Here is a 7,796-nt window from a genome sequence, read left to right as displayed (position 1 = left end):
AATAACCAACCTCTTATAAAGGCACTTCTATCCTGGGGGGTGGGGGGATCAGAGGAGCTCCCCCCAGTGATGCCCTCATCCACAGGACGCATACTCTGTTGGCTGAGGGCCATCTCCTCAGCCTCTGTGAGGGCTGCAGAGGTGGACCCCCTCCAGTCTGCCGGGCCTCTGCTTTTTTTTCGATTTGCTAACATGGAGGAAAATTTTACCCTAATATTCAGTAAGCGCTATTTTGAAGACATAGGCCCTACACATATATATATATGTGAAACTCTGAAACTCTGTCTGCTGAACACCAGATCCCTCAGTAATAAGGCCCTTTTGATAAATGACTTTATTGTTGACCAGAGCCTAGACATTCTCTGCCTCACTGAGACCTGGCAACAACCAAATGACTTCTCCCATCTAAATGAAGCTGTCCCACCAGGTTTTTCTTTTATTAGTAAACCCCGGGTTAATGGGAGGGGGGGTGGCCTCGCTCTCCTCCATCGTGATAACATCAAAGTCACCACTGTCACAGTCCCCCTTCATTCCTCCTTTGAATGTCTAGCTGTAAAACTCTCAGGCCCCAAACCCACTATCATTGTCACCATTTACAGACCGCCAAAACCCTCCGCCGTTTTCCTCAATGAATTCTCATCTCTACTTACATCTGTATGTGCAATGTCCCCCACTGTTATCCTCCTTGGTGATTTCAACATCCACATTGACAACCCATCCTGTACTTTTGCTAATGACTTCACATCACTTCTGGACTGTCTTGGCATCACACAACATGTCAACCTCCCAACCCATAACAAAGGTCACATTCTGGATTTAATCTGCTGCACTGACATCACTCCCACTAACCTTGATGTCATTGATTTCCCCATCTCCGACCACAAAGCTGTACTTTTTGACATTCATACCCAACTACACAAAACCAAGGAACAACGGACCATCTCCTTCAGAAACATCAAACTTATCAACACCACAGACCTCTCCACCATGATCAGCTCCTACCCCAACCCTCCCCCAGCTTCCTCCCTGACTGACCTGGTGTCTCACTACAATAACTGCCTCTCCTCCTCCCTCACCACCCTGGCCCCCCTGAAAACCCGTTCAGTCTCATTCACCCACACTGCTCCCTGGTTCACTCCTCATCTGCGCCAGCTCAAAGCCACTGGTCGTCGACTGGAGCGACTCTACAAAAAGACTCAACTCACTGTACACCGCCAAATGTATTCGGACCACCTCCATCACTACAAGAATGCCCTCACTACTGCCAAAACCTCATACTACTCCAACCTCATCAACACTGGTACAGGCAACAGCAGAGTCCTCTTCTCAACAGTCAGCCACTTACTTCAGCCTCCTAAATCTCTCCCTCCAGACATTTCCACCACCCAATGCACTGCGTTCCTTGACTTCTTCAGCTCTAAAATCAACACCATTCACCAACAACTGGCCTCATCTCGCACCCCCTCTGATGACCCACCCTGGATGATCACCTCTGGCCAACCTCTCATCAGCTCCCTCTCTGACTTCACCCTAGTAACAGAACAGACCGTTTCAGAACTCATCCGCAAAGCCAAAACCACCACCTGTCAGCTCGATCCTCTTCCCACCTCCCTTGTCAAAGCATGTCTTCCGTCCATCTCCCCCATGATCACCAACATAATTAACTCCTCCCTCACTACTGGTACTGTACCCCCCACTCTCAAGCTGGCTGCCATCACTCTCATCCTGAAAAAACCTGGTGCTGACCCAACTGACCTTAACCATTACCGGCCCATCTCCAATCTCCCTTTCATCTCCAAAACACTTGAAAGGGTGGTTGCCGCACAACTACAGTCCCACCTCGACACTAACAATCTCCACGAACCGTTCCAATCTGGCTTCCGTCCAAAACACAGCACTGAAACAGCCCTAGTCAAAATCACCAACGACCTCCTCCTTGCAGCCGACTCTGGTTTACTCACCATTCTCATCCTCCTCGATCTCAGCGCAGCATTCGACACCATCTCCCACCCTCTGCTCCTGGACCGCCTAGCTGGTATTGGGATCACTGGTGCTGCACTCTCCTGGTTTACATCCTACCTCACCGGCCGTCAACAATTTGTTCAACTAAGCAACCACAAGTCTGGGTGTTCAGGTGTCTCACTGGGTGTCCCCCAGGGGTCAGTCTTGGGTCCACTCCTCTTCACCACTTACCTCCTCCCGCTGGGCACACTCCTCCGTCACCATGGGGTCCATTTTCACTGCTACGCTGACGACACACAGGTCTACATCTCCACCAAACCCACCGCTGCCATCCCCCCCACTTCCCTCATCACGTGCCTGGAAGAGATCCGGAGCTGGTTGAGCAGGAACTTCCTGAAACTCAATGGAAACAAGACCGAGGCCCTGCTCATCGGATCCAAATCCACCCTCACTAAATCACAACACACCCCAGCTCCACTCATAATTATCGATGGATTCCCAGTACCCTTCTCCTCCAAAGTCAAGAGCCTTGGCGTCATCCTGGACAACACCCTCTCATTCGCACCCCATATTCACAACATCACCCGGACTGCATTCTTCCACCTCCGCAACATCGCCAGACTCCGCCCATCACTGACCCAATCCAGCACTGAAATCCTAGTTCACTCATTTGTCACATCACGCATAGACTACTGCAACGCCCTCCTCACCGGACTCCCCACCAAACTCATCAACAGACTGCAGATCATTCAGAACTCAGCCGCCCGGATCATCACCCGCACCAAATCATCTGACCACATCACCCCTGTCCTCATTCAACTTCACTGGCTCCCAGTACACTACCGCATCCAATACAAAACCCTACTCCTCACCTACAAAGCTCTCCACAACCTAGCCCCCAGTTATCTCTGCGACCTCCTCCAAGAATACACTCCCTCCCGCTCCCTCCGCTCAACCTCTGCTGGACTACTATGTATCCCCACATCACGACTCACTTCAATGGGTGCCCGGTCATTCAGCTGTTCAGCACCCAGGCTCTGGAACTCCCTCCCCCCACACATAAAACAGTCAGACACCATTACAACCTTCAAGTCACAACTCAAAACTCACCTGTTCAAACTCGCACACAACGTCTAACTGATCACTGTTTTGATTGTTTTTTTTGTTTTGTTTTGTCTTGTTTTTGTTTTATTTATTTCTTATTGCTTATGTTTATTTATTTATTTATTTATTTATCTGTTTCCACAATGTCTTGTTTTTTTAAAAAAAAATTGTATGATGACTATATGCTCTGTAAGGTGACCTTGGGTGTTTTGAAAGGCGCCTCTAAATTAAATGTATTATTATTATTATATATATACACACACATATATATATATATATATATATATATATATATATATATATATATATACATATACATATACATATATATATATATATATATATATATATATATATATATATATATAAATAATGCATTTTGCCTAGGTGTAGCCTTCTAATATATCTAAATCCTATTAAATATTGGCAGTGTTGGGGTAGCTGGGAAATGTACTACTTAGATTTACTGCTTAAATATAGGCCCATCACATGTTGAATATATAGCTGTTAAATTAGGTAGAGCAGGCAAAACAGCACAATTGATTTGATTTCAATTAAACATTAGTTTACCTGTTTAAACTATATTTTTGTACTTCATCTTCATTTGCTGCCAAGTCCTCGTGGGGCAACTCGGGGTTGCGTAAATTGACACACACACACACACACACACACACACACACACACACACACACACACACACACACACACACACACACACACACACACACACTTTACATAATGAATAAGTGGAAGATATTAAACTTTCCTCTTGTTTTATTTTATTTTACCAATTTATTTTACTCACGCATTGACTTGTTCAGCTACTGCCAAGCTCTCTCTCGCGCTCTCGCTGCCGCGGCGGAATTGCTTTTTTTTTGTTAAAATGGGTAACTGTTCGGCATACGCGTTCATTAGAATTTCCAATTCCGTGGGGGAAAAGTAAGTGGATCTACGCTTTTGGTCCATGTTTGATCATGTTATCAGAGATCCATTGATGATGGCTCTTCATAGTCAACAGGCACACCCTCAACCCAGAGTGAACATACTCAGAGTTGATTAACCCAACGCTGATCACCTGATCTGAAACCGAAAACCCAGAGTTGCTTTTCAACCCTGAACTCTGAGTCAACCAACTCAGAGTGCAGGATTAAACTCAGAGTATGTTAAACCAGCTACCTGAAACAGGCCTCTGATGGGTTAGTGGTCAGAGAACAACTCATTAACGTGGGGATAAGGGGTTCGATTCCTTAATGAAGCTAGCTTTTTTCTTTCATATTGGACTGGATGTTTGCATGCCATTTTGCTTAACTTGTACTTTATGATGAAGAAATGTTACTGGAGTTAAGGTTAGGGTAACGGTAAGGCTAAGACACAAAGTGTTTTTGCAACACTTCTTACAATAACAAAGTCCAAAGTTTTGATGACTCCAGTAGGAAACTTAAGATACCTAGAGAAATGCGTGAGTGCTCACAAAACATCAACAAGTCAGCAGTGTGGTTCAGGGTGATCATTTCTGATATACAGTACAAAAGCTGAAACTATTAGCCAGGAGTGGGAAAGATGCAGACGCAGACGTGGGAAGCAACAAGACACACCAACACAGAGTTGCCTGTTGCAAAATGGTTCAGAGTTTAATAGAAATAGTTAGGGTTAGCTGGTATGGCGTTATCTGGTATGGCTATAGTCTAATGTTAGCTTAGTTCGTGTTGTTTCGTCATGTTAATCGCTAGTAATAGTAAGTCATTTGTAGAATTATAGCCTATCATCACAGACTGTAGGAATGTCACCCACCCTCCATCGCGTACGACACTGACGCTCGTAATCCTGAGGCCTGTTTCAGGTAGCTGGTTTAACATACTCTGAGTTTAATCCTGCGCTCTGAGTTGGTTGACTCAGAGTTCAGGGTTGAAAAGAAACTCAGTGTTTTCGGTTTCAGAACAGGTGATCAGCGTTGGGTTAATCAACTCTGAGTATGTTCACTCTGGGTTGAGGGCGTGCCTGTTGACTCTAAAGAGCCATCATCAATGGATCTCTGATAACATGATCAAACATGGACCAAAAGCGTAGATCCACTTACTTTCTCCCACGGAATTGGAAATTCTAATGAACGCGTATGCCGAGCAGTTACCCAGAGAGAGCTTGGCCTGAAATAGCTGAACAAGTCAATGCGTGAGTAAAATAAATTAGTAAAATAAAAAAAAATAAGAGGAAAGTTTAATATCTTCCACTTATTCAATATGTAAATGGTGTGTATGTGTGTGTGTGTGTGTGTGTGTGTGTGTGTGTGTGTGTGTGTGTGTGTGTGTGTGTGTGTGTGTGTGTGTGTCAATTTACGCAACCCCGAGTTGCCCCAAGAGGACTTGGCAGCAAATGAAGATGAAGTACAAAAATATAGTTCAAACAGGTAAACTAATGTTGAATTGAAATCAAATCAATTGTGCGGTTTTGCCTGCTGTACCTAATTTAACAACTATATTCAACATGTGATGGGCCTATATTTAAGCAGTAAATGTAAGTAGTACATTTCCCAGCCACCCCCAACACTGCCTATTGTCTTCAAATTAGCGCTTACTGAATATTAGGGTAACATTTTCCTCCATGTTAGCAAATCGAAAAAAAAGCAGAGGCCACCTCTGCAGCCCTCACAGAGGCTGAGGAGATGGCCCTCAGACAACAGAGTATGCGTCCTGTGGCTGAGGGCATCCCTGGGGAGAGCTCCTCTGATCCCCCCCCCACCCCCCCACCCCCCAGGATAGAAGTGCCTTTATAAGAGGTTGGTTATTCAAAATAATTAAATATGTACACGCAACTCAGCATGTTGCAAATTGGATGGGGCAATATTCTGCGCTCAAGTAATAATTTCACTGTCTAATCATCTTCTTCCATGGCGTCATCGCCCTACTTGAACCAGATGCCCTCACCAACCTCCATGCAATTGTAACAATTCAAAATATGCAAAAGGATGCTTTGGAGATCCAAATTTTGGAACACAAGTTAAAGGTGAGTGAGGTGCAAACTGGGATACTGTTCCCTGCTCTAAAAACATACCCGATATGAATGACTTTTTGTGCTTTCAGGAAATAAAGAAATCCTCATAAAAAGTAGAGTGTATTTATTAGAACACGGGCTGTGGTGGGAAAAGTTATTTTGTTGAACAGTTTACTCAAAGGGTTTTACTTCAGTGAACAATGCAGACGATTATGCGGAGCATGTGCATGTAGAGAAGAACAGCATCTGGTTAAAAGCAGTACCAGGGTCTTTTCTGCCTTGCATTCTTAAAATTAGTTTCTTGACTTGCAGCAGTAATAGGTCCGTGGTTAGTCAGCTACTCTGATCATGGGAAAGCCACAACGTTAAAGTGAATGTAGTACAGAGCGGGCGGGAAGCACGGGGCGGATCATTCTGCATATGTGTTAATTGCGTAAAAAAAAAAAACTTAAATTTAAAGCATGCCCCCGGTGCGTTTGACAGTTAACATGGGGACTGAGAAGGTGGACTAAATAAATGATAGATTGCGCTAAAAAACGATAGCGCTCGTGAAGAAAATTATCAGGAAAATAAAGTATATCCAACCGGGTTCTTAATAATTGTTCCTCACGGAGATTCCTTCTGAGGATCGCAGCCTCTACATCAGGCGCGTCGTTAGACCTGGGCATTCGGGGCTATAGCCCCGGATCTTTTGGGATCAGCCCCGGATCTCTGCCGTAAAAAATAAATAATAATAATGTACATATATATATATATATATATATATATATATATATATATATATATATATATATATATATATATAGCTGCTTTCATACACGTAAGTACTGGCTGCTCTTCTGAATATATGCTGCATCGTTGCAGCAACATTGAAGACGATCGCGTTGACTTCTGCGGTCTGTTCTGCCTCCATGCTGTCTGCGTCAAACCAAAACAAACCTGAGTGACAGCGGCCGCACTTATCCCGCCTTCTGCAAATGTACGTAATATCCCTCCCCTTGCAATGCCGGCGCTGGCACTGGCCGCGTGAGCAAGATGTTATTCAAACAAAAATACATCAATCATTGTTTTATTCTTTAATTACACAATTTCTTTCATTCTTATAAATAAAAAAATATAAATACATATATAAATCTAGCCAACTTGTCAATCAAAATTAGTCTTGTCTTGTCTCTCTAGTGGTTGTTCATTCTAAAACACTACAATCTTTTGAGAAGCAAATGGTTGCAGCCTCTATAGGCTTACTGTGACGCTGATGTGAGTACTGTATGCATGCAATACTACTACTCATAGTAATAATCAGAGAGGGTTGAGAAACAGTGGGTTGACAATCCATTCTGGTACCTCATTTTGAAAATCCCCTAAAAAGAAACTTCACATAGGACTGTCTTTCAATTTTTAATACATTGCTTTGGAGGTTTTCAATCTAACATCCCACTGGTTTGATTTTACCTAAGAGAAAAATGTTTATTTTTTAAAGCATCCAAAGCAGCCATAATAATGAGATTATGAGACAATGAGAATGAAGCGGCAACAGTGTGACTGTACAGAGTGAGAGAGATGGCTTCAATGGATGACCAGGGATTGGTGGTGGCGTTACCCAGGAAGGGCGGCTGTAGTTAACTGCAAGCAACAGAACATGAATAGTGAAGTGGAGGAAGGAGTCGAAATGAGACTTCATTAACAGATTCATGTACAGCTCAGATTTATATGGAGATAAGCTTCTTAAACAACTTGCATAC

Source organism: Gadus macrocephalus, chromosome 2, assembly GCF_031168955.1.
Source record: "Gadus macrocephalus chromosome 2, ASM3116895v1".
NCBI classification, from domain to species: Eukaryota; Metazoa; Chordata; class Actinopteri; order Gadiformes; family Gadidae; genus Gadus; species Gadus macrocephalus.
Note: the sequence above shows the minus strand (reverse complement) of the source record.